The sequence below is a fragment of the Amphiura filiformis genome, chromosome 6, assembly GCF_039555335.1.
Source record: "Amphiura filiformis chromosome 6, Afil_fr2py, whole genome shotgun sequence".
Classification (NCBI taxonomy): Eukaryota; Metazoa; Echinodermata; class Ophiuroidea; order Amphilepidida; family Amphiuridae; genus Amphiura; species Amphiura filiformis.
This window is the reverse complement of record NC_092633.1, coordinates 7,556,813-7,565,544: the sequence shown is the minus strand read 5'-3', so window position 1 is coordinate 7,565,544 and position 8,732 is coordinate 7,556,813. Positions and strand designations below refer to the sequence as shown.

Sequence of the window (8,732 nt, the reverse complement as noted above, 5' to 3'; positions counted from 1 at the left end):
TAGGTCAAAATGTAAATATTAATTGAACAGAAATCCTCCAATAAAATCAGGTAAGCAAAATATTAAACTTATTTACCATGCCGGCCGGCACGTTGACTGATGTGTGTTTTGACTTTTGTTGACGATTTTACCGTGATAGTGAAAATATTTATGAGGTATAGTAAAACAAATACAACATGTTTCATTTCGGGGAAGTAGTCAAAACTACTGGTCCCTCGGTGTTGGATGATTTGACTACTTCCCTCCGCTGACGCGTCGGGAAGTAGTCAAATCATCCAACACCGAGGGACCAGTAGTTTTGACTACTTCCCCTCAAAACATGTTGTATTTGTATACTATCGGTACATCTCGGTGCACCGATAGTGCTATAGGAGCAAATTAGACGTTGTGCCTAAGTAAAAAAGACTAGAATAAAAGACAGTCCAGAATAACCCTTTAGAGATTACGAAAACTATAACTGAAGAGATAAAAAGACTTCATGTATACACACATACGTTTAGAAGCGGGAATGTAAGTGTTACAAATGTCGCTGACCACCAAGTCGCTTGTGTCGTTATACTCATGGCCGCTGGTCGTGTATTTTGTAACCACATCTCTGCTGATATCAGAGTTTTTACACTCCCTGAAAAGATATCAAAAATGCTATGACATGTTACTCATAATTATTACAAATGTCTGGGTATATCGCTAGTGTCTTTTAAGACATCGCTTATAATATGATTATTGTAGACTTTACTTGAATGAACATGTACATGATATGGTGATTATTATTATTATCATTCTTTCTTTCTTTATTTATTTATTTATTTATTTATTTATTTATTTATTTATTTATTTATTTATTTATTTATTTATTTATTTATTTATTTATTTATTTATTTATTTATTTATTTATTTATTTATTTATTTATTTATTTATTTATTTATTTATTTATTTATTTATTTATTTATTTATTTATATTATATTAAGCCCCTACTTACCTGGACCAACAGCGAAAGTCGCAACGAAAATGAAAACAATCGCGATGGTCAACCATTTCATCCAATCCAGATCATCCTAATACATTTTAAAGTAATATAGATATATAGATAATAAATTGACTAGTGAAATAATTTTTAATAGATGATAGTTAAAACGTCGAAGCAGCTGTAAATATTTGTAAAGTGCTTAATTCAATGCTTTTATTTATTTGTTATTTTATGCTGAGGGCACTGATCTCATCTCATCTTGTGTTTTTTCTCATGTATACTTACATACTATACTATTAATTATTGCAAATTAGTATGTTGTTTGTATTCTTATGATGTTTGGATAAAATAAAATAAAACTGAACTGAATTGAATTGAACTGAACTATATGACTGTCTGTTTAAGCATGTCGCTTTTACCATCTTTCCCTCTCATATAATTACAACAACAAAGTCAGTCAGATCTATTATTATCTTGGGGATTCCCAGATGACACAATGTAATCATTACTTTGTATCATATGAAACCCCTGTTTGCTAAATCAGAATGAGCTATTAATAGAACCATGGAAATGATAGAACTGGCATTTTAAATAGCAGCAACAGATTTTTGTTGTAGATTTATGAGCATGATGAGAGTGTTCCAAGTATAAGAGCTGAATAGGATTGCTGCTATATATGCGCTGCTATATTGCGCAGCTAAAGAGCTACTATTCCATCCAGCCAGAATGATTTGATGTGCGCCAAAAGGCCACATCTATCCCAAAAAGGGAATTTGTATCTTCCTTCGACTTGCTGAAGTCTGGTTTATGAAGGCACACGTCTGTCAGGAGTGGAACAATGGACGTTATGGAAATTGTCATCCGTGCAATGATTTGTACGCACATGATACAGGGTGTCCCAGAATGATTTATACCGTGTTTGAACAAAATATCAAAAATATATAGTCAACAGTGTATCTAATTTTAATAAGTGCAATACAATGCCACACATGTCTCCTACTTATTCTGTGACTTTCATGGAAATAGTTTGATTCGTTTTGGCGTGACATTGCTATTACTGAAAATGGACGAAAACTGCATGTGTGTAATGGCATAACACATGGATCCTTTATCACCATCGTCCAGCCGCACTGTGCAATATATTGGAGAAATCCTACATTCTTTGATAGGAAATACATCAAATTTGGCACAGATGTAGAGCTACAATACTAAATAATTCTTGACATGGGATTAAGTGAAACATTTCAATATGACATCAGATATTTAGGTTGAAAAACATACTTTTTATGTGATTTTTACCACAATTTTTACCCAAAAATGTCATTAATACAGAGGATATATTTTCCTCAAGGATCCTCCGCAGTAAATTTTAATCTTCTTTGTTACGTAGCTGTGGGTTTGCCCATATACTGTGGACATAAATGCATGCTGTGACACTAAGGACGAACCTTCTCTATACTTTTATGAAAAATCCATCTCTGCCGGCATTTCAAATGATGAAACTCACACACCTCAGTAATTGTCTTCAAAACTGCCGCCAAAGAAAGAATAGTTTAAGGTCACTCAAGCGTAGCAAATCCTTTATTCCATACAATGATTGCTTCGTAACATCATAAATAATCGATAGATATCGACTATTTAGTAGAAGTAAGAACAGGACACAACAATATACTGCATAACATTACTTTGTGCTGAACGGTTAGTAATTTTACAAATTTTCCAAATAGGTTGCTTTGTCAAAACTTGTAATTTACCATTTTTACGCAATCCTCTCTAACTTCTACTAGAAACGTCCAATTTTTAAAATCTAAAAAATCTGAGAAAGCTAAATATATGTTGAACTTAAAATGCAAAACAATATGACCAATAAAAATGCCCTTGATACCTAAAAAATTCCATCTTTTTCGGTATAAATCATTCTGGGACACCCTGTATATTAGTTCAAGTCTACAGTTGACTCCGCAAGATAAGTTTGAAACAAGATATAATATATCAGCATGATCAGAGTCGTCCGGAACATCTTGAGTGCAATAGAGCAAGAAGCGGACTGTTATATTAATTTTTAAAGATATGTGATATGTATGATTTGTAATTTACACGCATTGTCCATGCATAGTATGCATTGCATACTCTACTTGGAAACAGTTTTGTTGTTGTGCATTCTGAAATGATCTCACGTAAAGGTGTTTTGGGCCTTGTGTTGCAATTGCGAACCGTAACACTAAGCGACAAAATATTACATTTGCAAATGGTAAAATAAAAGCACTATAAAGCATCATCTATAAACCGAAAATGTTAAGCAATGTATACAATGCCATGATTTTTGCAACTGAACCAATTCCTTGTGACGGACGAATAATTGGCCAATGATGGTGTAGCAAAAAATTAAGAATGAATTATCTCATTGGCAAGTGATCACGGTAAAATTACGGTGACGAATCACTGCTAATTAACCCAAAATAACATGGCTTTATCATGTTTATTGGCCCCAATATTGGACATGATAAGCTATGATATTGGCTGATATTGGCCCAGCCCAGTGCAATTTTGCTTTTGGGACCAATCAATATTGGCGTAATGTATGGAATCAATGCAATGTCGACCCAATGTAGGCTCATTGATTTTTCTCTTTCAAATTTTGATAAACAGGACCAACGTCGTATAGCATGCATATTGCAGTTATGTCCACGGCAAATTCACCGTGACCTTTCCAGCCATAAACCCGCTTAGTGAAGATTAAACCGATATATGCAGTACTAAACCATTATAGTAATCTATTGTCCAATGCAAATTTATTACCACGTGATAATATTAATCCAATGAGCGATCGAATTGTCCGCTACGGTCGACTAATCCAATCGATAATGACGCTATTGACATGTTTTGGGAGTATTTTTCACTGGTTTGCTGTCATTTACTCATCAAGGCGGTCCTCCGTTATTATAAGAACTATGCTAATTATTTAAAGATTGACATGTAGAGAATAAACCATACTTGATTGACAGAAAGTACTAAATGTGTACCTATTACGGTTTCGTGACACCAATCTTCCAAATACGACATAACACGGGACTTTGGATAGATGGTAGGATTTCTTTCTCATAAAAATGTACGGTCCCCCGTTATTAAAGCTTGTACCGGGTTGAAAATTCGGATATTTTGAAAAGAAGAAGTAATTGAAACATAGAGCAAGTACTAAAATCAAAGCTTTTATACTTTTTGATATATGACGCTAACTAGTTCATCTCCTATATCTACAACACATCGCTACCAGTAGGGTTCAAATTGCCTATTGTGAGTGCCCCTGTGTTGTGTGTTGTGTGCATATTGGTGTTTATGGTGTTGTATCAAATAAGAAACAGATAACGTTGCGTCAGAGAGTGGCAACATCGGACATCCCAAATTGTATTGTGTATGTAAATTGCTTCAATCGGACCAGAGCTAAATTCGTTCCACCAAAATACAGCATCGAATTTCTTCGCGGTAGGCCTGACTCATCTCCCTATATCGCCCAGAACGTTGAACTTGGGCTTTGAGCGAATAAACTGTAAATAAAGGGTTCAAAAGAAATAACTCCCCCCGTAAAATTACAAAACATTTCTTCGCATAACTTGACATACATTTTGTTGATTTGAAAAATTTAAAAACCTGTAAATAGAGGAATCTTTTTGCTACCCTCCCAATTTTCTTCTTTTTGAAAATCATTTTTTGTTGGTCAAAAATTATCACATTTTCCAAAAATGATGCTTTCAGAAAAAGTTGCACTTTTCAACATCCTATACATGTAATGTACAAAATGTTCTCGATATCAATGTGATCAATGTTTTGATTGATTCAATTGTTAATTAATTTTCTTAAATTGTATGTATCCGATTACTCAGTCAACCATGCAATCATCTTTCAGTATAAAACAATGATTCATTGACATGAATTTTGACATGAAAGGGTTTTCAGTCGGTGTTTCAAAAATGGTGAAATCACTATAGGAGTAGAAACAGGGTTTGTAGTGTGAAGCTTATTTCTTTCGTTGGCTAGAAGAGATGAAAAATTTACTTGCAAACGGTAGACTGAAACAATTGCAAAGACCTATAGCAACGGCTCTCTTGAATAAAGGCGTACATGACAAAGAAGAAATGGCCAACAAAGATTGGAGGTTGGAAGTCAGCATCCAGCCAATTAACTGCATGCAGCCAATCTCTTGTGGTCACATCATGAGTGTTACACCTTTATCCAAGAAAGCCATCATTTTAAATCAAAATGCAAGATGCTTCAATTGACCCAAATGCAGGTAAATGTTCACCCTTTTGGTCAACTTTATGCGTGGAGAGCTCATTTTTCCTTCCTAGTGATTTTATCATTTTGAAACAACTTCTGATTAAAAACATCAAACAAAATTTCATTTTACGCCAAAATTAAGTTCAACAAATCTTTTTTTGCACTGAATGATGGTTGCATGGGTGCTTAAAGGATCAAAAACAAAAAGGGGAAGGAAAAATCAAGAATTGAATCAACCTTAACATTAATATTGAGAACGTTTTGTACATAATGTGGTAAAGTGCAACTTTGTCTGAAAGCATCATTTTTAGAGAATGTGATTATTTTGACCAAAAATATTGTTTTTGCAAATTAAACAACTTTGGGAGGGTTCAAAAACGATTCCTTTATTCACAGCTTTTTTAATTTTTCAAATCAACAAAATAAATGTCAAGTTATGCAAAGAAATGTTTTGTAATTTTAGAGGGGGAGTTATTTCTTTTGAACCCTGTAGTATATGTGGCTGGACGCGGCGAATGAGCCGTAAACTCGGCACACTTCATTTCGAGCTACAGGTGAAAATATATGCAAATCTCGTATTTTGACGAAGTTGAGATTTTTGCAGATTTGAAATGTTTAAGCTTTCTTCTAAACACATACAAAGTTTTATTTTAAAGAAATAAGTGGAAATATGAAATAATTTACATTTTCTGAGGCCCATCTGATGAGTGGTCATTATGCTTCCCTAACTTTGAACGCGTTTTTCTCGGTTTCGCGTTTTGATTCATGACAACCTATAACAAGCCATAACTTCGCTTCTGATTGTCATATTAAGTTCATTGAGGTGTCATTTTAATCCCTGAAACATGCTCTTTGCAAATATGTAAAAAAGTAAAAATGACCAGAGGGGGACTTTACGGCTTATTCGAGGTGTCCAGGCACATATATGGTATAGGTATGTACCTGTGTATTTATAGACACTGCCATTCCTAGAAGTAAGACAAGTCCTCCCGTGAAAGGATATAGTAGTAATGGCCTCCTTCCAACCCTGTCTACCAATAATACCTACGGGTATAATGAAGGAAAACATTCAAGGTCATATACAATCCCAGAATGATTTATACCGAGAAAGATGGAATTGTTTAGGTACTAACGACATTTCTATTGGTCATAATGTTTTGCATTTTAAAAATTGGACGTTTCTAGTAGAAGTTATAGAGGATTGCGTAAAAATGGTGAATTCCGAGTTTTGACAAAGCAACCGATTTTGAAAATCTGTAAACTTACTAACCGTTCAGCACAAAGTAATGTTATGCAGTGTATTGCTGTGTCCTGTTCTTACTTCTACTAAATAGTCGATACCTATCGTTTATTTATGATATTACGAAGCAATCATTGTATGGAATAAAGGTTTTGCTACGCTTGAGTGACCTTAAACTATTCTTTCTTTGGCGGCAGTTTTGAAGGTGTGTGAGTTTCATCATTTGAAATGCCGGCAGAGATGGATTTTTCATAAAAGTATAGAGAACGTTCGTCCTTAGTGATAAAATTTACTGCGGAGGATCCTTGAGGAAGTTATATCCTCTGTAATAATGACATTTTTGGGTAAAAATTGTGGTAAAACTCACTTAAAAAGTATGTTTTTCAACCCAAATATCTAATGTCATATTGAAATGTTTCACCTAATCCCATAATCAAGAATTATTTAGCATTGTAAGCTCTACATCTGTGCCAAATTTGGTGTATTTCCTATCAAAGAATGTAGGATTTCTCCAATATATTTGTACAATGCGGCTGGACGATGGTGATAAAGGATCCATGTGTTATGATGCCTTTGCACTGTAAATTACACACATGCAGTTTTCGTCCATTTTTAGTAATAGCAATGTCACGCCAAAACGAATCAAGGTATATACTTGAAAGTCGCAGAATACGTAGAAGACATGTGTGGCATTGTATTGCACTTATTAAAATTAGATACACTGTTGACTATATATTTTTGATATTTTGTTCAAACACGGTATAAATCATTCTGGGACACCCTGTATATTGCTCGGACAACATCATATCATTGGCAAGCTAATATCATGATGACAATGAAAATGACTCCTTTTTTGAGAAAATAAGACGTTTAAAATTGATATTCCGCAAAAACCAACTTAAGCGGTGAGTTCCTTCGAACGAGACAGATTTGACCTAGAAAAAAGTTGACGTCATGAAATGAGATGTGCCTGCTTTGAGAGAAGGGACTGTAAACGCTCTCAATGCACATAACGTATACTGTTGTTGTTCTCAGAAAAAAGTCTAATCAAGTGTTACAAATTTAATGGTTTTTTAAACATATGGATAAAATCAGCGGCTTCTTTTTTATATATTAGTAAATTGTGATATTACAGTTCATATATATATCAAGTTGTTGAGAAATATTTGAACAAAACAATTAAAAATATTTTAGACCAATTTTACCGTGATGTATATCCATATTGTTTTTATTATGCAAATAAACAATTTCAATGGCCTTTTGTTCGAACCTTCCCGATTTCTCGTGCTACAAGGTCGCATATTATACACATGACTGAATGTCAAAAGAGCTCATATCCAGGGCTCTGTGTACATGTAACATGACTCTTCATTTACTGTGATGTCACCAGTCTCTTGCCATGGAAATCAATTTTGCTTCGAACGGGGGAAGGACCGTACATTTGTGGGGTACGAGGCAGCATTTTACAAACACAATTTCTCTTTTTTCAGGAGAAATACGAATAGAAATATTGCAACGAGTGTCAACTTGCAATGAAATAAATATTCTCTTCGAATGGAGTTAAACTTGTTTTTGCAATAGATATGCCCTTTATTGGTATGAACGAAAATTAACTAGATATCATATACCACCCTCATCATACCATCATATTGAGCAAGGAGTAGGCTCGCGATGTAAGCCTGAGGAGATACAACCAAATTTTGCATTTATAATTAATATTGGTAATAATAATCAACCCTAAACACCCTTCCTGTTTTTTGTTTTTTTTTGGGTTTTTTTGGTGTTGTTGTTGTTTTGTGTTGTCCTTTTTGTTTTGTTGTTTATATTGAACAAAAAAATATCTTGGTGTCTTTTTAAAACAATTTTATATCAAATATTACTATATATATAGTAAGTCATACTTACCCCTAGAAACGTTGAGATTACGAAGACACTACTGTAACCGACAGTTGCCAGTGCAATTTCTGTTTGATCAAGACCCGCTGATTTAAAGATTTCGGTTGTGTAGAATAAAAGCTGAAATGGATAGACATTACAAAGTGCGTTTGTGAATATTCGGGAGTAGAGCTAATTATGATAATGGTCTCATTAACCCTAACTGAACCCATGTTTTTTGTTTGTTTTTTAGGGTTTTTTGTGTGTGGGGGTGGGGTGTGCTTTGCTATTGGAAGGAAAAGAAGAAACGAAAGATGAACAAAGAAGTAATTTGGACCCTTCGCGTGCTAAGAAATAACTACAACCAACTTTC

The 8,732-nt window shown here is 34.1% G+C and overlaps 1 long non-coding RNA gene across 1 annotated transcript; it reads right to left on the bottom strand.

Annotated features, from left to right (window-relative positions):
• Positions 1 to 516: 516 nt before the first annotated feature.
• LOC140154195 (uncharacterized) lies at positions 517 to 8,484 on the bottom strand. The gene is made up of 4 exons (XR_011859262.1): positions 8,390 to 8,484; positions 6,187 to 6,288; positions 982 to 1,057; positions 517 to 622 (listed from the first exon to the last, which is right to left on the bottom strand). It is a non-coding gene; the product is annotated as an uncharacterized lncRNA (long non-coding RNA).
• Positions 8,485 to 8,732: the final 248 nt, after the last annotated feature.